The sequence below is a fragment of the Triticum dicoccoides genome, chromosome 7B, assembly GCF_002162155.2.
Source record: "Triticum dicoccoides isolate Atlit2015 ecotype Zavitan chromosome 7B, WEW_v2.0, whole genome shotgun sequence".
NCBI lineage: Eukaryota > Viridiplantae > Streptophyta > Magnoliopsida > Poales > Poaceae > Triticum > Triticum dicoccoides.
In genome coordinates this window covers 328,193,931-328,199,771 of record NC_041393.1, presented here as the reverse complement: position 1 = coordinate 328,199,771, position 5,841 = coordinate 328,193,931, and positions in this window count along the sequence as shown.

Below are 5,841 nucleotides of genomic sequence, written 5' to 3'. Positions count from 1 at the left end.
CCCTCCCGGCCACCGAACCCCCGGGTCCCTATCCTCTCCTCTTCCCGAACGGCGCCGTCGCCGGAGCTCCGTCTCCGGCGACCCGAACCTCGCCCTCGTTTCCCCCCCGGTCACCGGACCGCTCGACCCTCCGTCTTGGGCGCCGCTAGCCCCGGTTGCGGCCCCGTTCCCTCTTGGCCGTGCCTTGCCTCGACCTTGCGCCGGCGACCGTTGGCCGGCGCCCCACTGTGCCCCGGTGGCCTGCGCCGACCGCCCTCGCCGCGCCCACGGCCACGCCTCCCCGGTGCTCCTGGTGCCCCGCTGCGGCAACCCCGCCGTGGCCACGGCCACGCCCCGCCCCGGGCAGGCTACGGGCTCCCTGTCGCCCTGGCCGGTTGTCCACTCCAGCGCCCGAACCCACCGAACCCGTTTGGCCCTGGGCCAATGACATGGAGGCCCCACCCCCCTAAAAAGAACGGTTTTTATTAAAACAAAAATAAAAATAAAATGAAAATGAATTAAAACTAATTAACTAATTAGTTAATTAATTAATTAATTAAGTATTTATTTAATCTAATTAATTCTGTTTAATTAACCCTAACCACTAATTAACCTAATTAACTAAGGTTAATTAACTTTGATTAGGCTAATTAAGTTAATAGAGTATGACGAACGGGACCCACATGTCAGTTGACCAGTCAACGCCTCTGTTGAGTGCTGACATCATGCTGACGTCAGCGTACACTGTTCTGGATAATGTTGGGTTTAAATAAATAATTAAAATCAGAAAATGATTTAAATCTTTAAAAAATCATATCTTTTAATCCGTAATTCGGATGAAAAAACTTTGTACATGAAAGTTGCTCAGAACGACGAGACGAATCCGGTTACGCAGCCCGTTCGTCCGCCACACACCCCTAGCATACCGAACACGCAACTTTCCCCCTCCGGTTCATCTGTCAGAAAACACGAAACATCGGGAATACTTTCCCGGATGTTTCCCCCCCCCCTTCACCGGTATCACCTACTACCGCCTTAGGGCACACCGAACATCGCCTATTGCCTTGTTATATTTTGTGATGCTTTGTTTGCTCTGTATTCATTATTTCTTCCCCCTCTTCTCTCCGGTAGACTACGAGACCGACGCTGCTGTTGACCAGTTCGACTACGGAGTTGACGACTCCTCTCTCTTGCCAGAGCAACCAGGCAAGCCCCCCCCCCCTTGATCACCAGATATCGCCTATTCTAATCTATACTGCTTGCATTAGAGTAGTGTAGCATGTTACTGCTTTCGTTAATCCTATTCTGATGCATAGCCTGACATTGTCGCTACATCTGTTGATACCTTACCTGCAATCCTATATGCTTAGTATAGGATGCTAGTTTATCATCATTGGCCCTACATTCTTGTCAGTCTGCCTTGCTATACTATCGGGCCGTGATCACATGGGAGGTGATCACGGGTATATACTATACATACATACATACTATACAGATGGTGACTAAAGTCGGGTCAGCTCATTGAGTACCCGCAAGTGATTCTGACGAGGGGGCTGAAAGGACAGGTGGCTCCATCCCGGTAGAGGTGGGCCTGGGTTCCCGACGGCCCTCGACTGTTACTTTGTGGCAGAGCGGCAGGGCAGGTTGAGACCACCTAGGAGACAGGTGGGCCTGGCCCTGTTCGGCGTTCGCGGATACTTAACACGCTTAACGAGATCTTGGTATTTGATCTGAGTCGGCTACGAGCCTATACGCACTAACCATCTACGTGGGAGTAGTTATGGGTATCCCGACGTCGTGGTATCAGCCGAAGCACTTCAGACGTCAGCGACGGAGCGGCGCGCGCCGGATTGGAACGTAAGCCTGCTCTTGTATTAAGGGGGCTAGTTCCGCTTTCGGCCGCGTACGCAACGTGCAGGTGTGCTATGGGCGATGGGCCCAGACCCCTGTGCGCTTAGGTTTAGACCGGCGTGCTGGCCTCTCGTTTTGCCTAGGTGGGGCTGCGACGTGTTGATCTTCCACGGCCGGGCATGACCCAGGAAAGTGTGTCCGGCCAAATGGGATCGAGCGTGTTGGGTTATGTGGTGCACCCCTGCAGGGAAGTTAATCTATTCGAATAGCCGTGATCTTCGGTAACAGGACGACTTGGAGTTGTACCTTGACCTTATGACAACTAGAACCGGATACTTAATAAAACACACCCTTCCAAGTGCCAGATACAACCGGTGGTCGCTCTACCTCAGGGATATGAGGAGGGGATCGCCGGGTAGGATTATGCTATGAGATGCTATTTGGAGATGCTACTTGGAGGACTTCAATCTACTCTCTTATACTTGATGCAAGGCGGAGGCTGCCAGAAGCGTAGTCTTCGACAGGATTAGCTATCCCCCTCTTATTCTGGCATTCTGCAGTTCAGTCCACTGATATGGCCTCCTTACACATATACCCATGCATATGTAGTGTAGTTCCTTGCTTGCGAGTAATTTGGATGAGTACTCATGGTTGCTTTCTCCCCCTTTTCCCCTTTCCTTTCTTCCTGGTTGTCGCAACCAGATGCTGGAGTCCAGGAGCCAGACGCCACCGTCGACGACGACCCCTACTACACCGGAGGTGCCTACTACTACGTGCTGCCCGCTGACGACGACCGGGAGTAGTTTAGGAGGATCCGAGGCAGGAGGCCTGCGCCTCTTTCGATCTGTATCCCAGTTTGTGCTAGCCTTCTTAAGGCAAACTTGTTTAACTTATGTCTGTACTCAGATATTGTTGCTTCCGCTGACTCGTCTATGATCGAGCACTTGTATTCGAGCCCTCGAGGCCCCTGGCTTGTATTATGATGCTTGTATGACTTATTTATGTTTTAGAGTTGTGTTGTGATATCTTCCCGTGAGCCCCTGATCTTGATCGTACACATTTGCGTGCATGATTAGTGTACGATTGAATCGGGGGCGTCACAAGTTGGTATCAGAGCCGACTGCCTGTAGGAATCCCTCTTCCAACTCCTTGGCCGAAGTTGAGTCTAGACATTGCAAAACTTTTACTAACATGGTTGTGTGTCTTACGGGCACACGTCGCCATTGGGTGGTACTAGGATCTTTTACTCCTCGACCTTTACTCCGGGACTCTGATCTCTCTTCTATTCGGGTTAAATGAATTTTGCTAAATCTAACATTAGGATCTCGTTATCACTTTCACCCGGAGAGCCCCTTATTACTGATGATCGTCTGCTGCACGTGAAGACCCTGAAGATACTTTCTGCTGTTAACCCGAGATCTTGTGTTCATCGCGTTTGCAATTCCCCTTCCACCGTCAACCCTTATGGGTAACTACTTATAGTTGTTATTCTTATATCATCCCCAGTGGTCTTGTCATTGGAAGATACCCTGAAATTCTCTCTATTGATCCGAGAATACTTTGTGCCTACTGCCTTGCAGTTCCTTTCCACCTGAATACCCCTACGGATAATTTCTCGCCCTTATCGACTATCCACTCATCCCCAGTTGTTCATGTGTTTCACAATGGTCTTTGAAATACTATTCGATCCTCCAAAATTCCTCAGTAGCTTATTGCTCTGCAATACTTGTCTGCTTGCATTATGGATGCTTTCCATATGTCTGGCAATATTCGTTAGTATCCTTAGACACCGTCATTTTAATCCTATTGATTCAACATGTGTGCGAATGCACACAATCATCAATCGACCCTTCTAAATTATCTTTCCGGCTCAGACATCATTCTGAACATGAGCTGGTTCTGGACCAAACTATTTGTCGTCAATTGTGCCTCTGGTCTATCCAACTTATCCACCCCTAATCAGAGCATTGCTTCTGATCCCTTGATTTGGAAATCATAATTCCTCTGCATTTGACAATTGAGTTAGTCAGTTGTTTCTATAATTTGCTTCCTCTAGTTGAGTACCGATGCTCACGTCAGATCCCTTGTGGACCACCAGATCCTTTGTTGGATTTTATCTGACAACGCCCTTCATATTCAATAACCTTGTGAGCCTTTCCTCTGATACATAATGCCTTTGGTAAATTGTATCCTTTGCTTTCTCAACCATGCTCTGCCTTTGAGCTTGAGTTAATTACTTCTGAAGATTTGGTATATGATTCTAAGATGCCCCAATGGGTTGAACCTATGCCTTCCTTAATAGGTGTGAACTCGAAAGTTTTCACGAGTCGTACTTTTCTGGTATTTTGCCAGATAAAATTTCAAAACTACAACTTCATTGAGCGCGAGAAGTGAATGAAAGGTTGTGCATTGGAGAAGTGGGAGTCGACCTTGAACTTTGCGTTCATGCCCATGGACACGATGTACATCTTCTCATCGAAGCTTCTTTTAAAATCAATTATTCCCTTGGTATAAGTTCATCTTATATCTAGGATCTGGCCTTTTTCAACCGTGGTTCCGACCATGATTGTTCTTCTTTGATCTCATTTCTCGGACAAGTTAAAACAATTGTCTTCTATGGATCAATACACCAGTCCAACCTTTACTTTGATCTTGTGTCGAGTATTACCCCCCTGGTATCTCGAGATTATCATGGAACTGCATAACTTTTTATGAGTTCTTCATCAAGTGCTACCTTCCCACTGATTCCAATTTTTCGCGGGCTCTGAGTTATTGAACACTCAAAGACACCGATAACTGAACCGAGTCCGCTCTACGGTTCAACAACTCTTCAGTAAGCTTCTATAAGTACGAGTTTGTCACCCGATCACGCCATTCCTAGCCTGTTTGGCTATATCATTGTCGTGACGATTCTAACGGTGCTACCTGGTCCTTATTCTCGGAGCCCCAATTTTCGACGATGAACTAACCTTACGTCGATTTTCCTCGTCATAACCTTTCACCTTAAACAACAAGCTTGAGTTCGAGTTTGTGTCGTAACTGTGGTTCCAATAACCTCTTGCTTCATCATTCCTTTGACTTGATGTCGTCGCTGATTGACTACATCTGCATGAAATATCTCGACAATTGTGTCGTGGTCATCATCAACCTTATGAGCTCTTCCAGGAATTCAATTGAATTCATAATGGGTAATACCATCCTTGCCCCTCGATGATTCCTGTTCTCATCGACCACCTTATTGCCTTCCGTTCAACACAACTTGTTCGTGTTTTGTGTAAACCTTGAGATCACTGCTACCCAGCAGTTGATCTTCCTTACCTCGGAAGTATTACCATCTCTTTTTGTCAAAAATGTGGTGAGAATTTCACCACCTCTTAATAATTCTTGATATCACAATACTTCTTGCCATCTTCGTTCATTCCTTGGTCCCCGTATTGTTTTCAACCGGAATACCGACAATGGAGCTATGATGTGTGAATTCAAAACTTCTAACAACCCTATTGCTTTGAAGTGAATGGGCGATAGTTCATTCTAAGTCCTTCGCTAATTGAATCACCATTCTAACATTGGTCGTGCAACCCAACCCGTACTTCGGGCGCACCCTTCAACCAGTGTTTAATTGTGTATGTTTTCCTCGAGCATACTTCCTTATATCATTTGATCTAACAAATGTTATCCCATTGTTCACTTAATGGTGGAAATCCATCTTTTGGGAATCTCGGTGAATTGCCGTTGAGTTCACCAGACACCTCCTTGTCCTCTCCTTGGTTTAATGGTGAACTATTGCTTCAAAAACCCGCTCCCATAGTTCATTTCCCGAGAAGCTTGCAATGCCATTTCAACGATTTGTGTTGCGCCTTTTCTTCTCAGACATCCTGAATCTCAGGTATCCTGACACCAATCGGATCTGAATCTCGGTCAGATATGATGGTTGGGACACCTTTCCAAGAGTTATGATGTTGATCCTTTGATGACCCGCTAACATGATGTCATGCCTAGCACCCCCCCCCC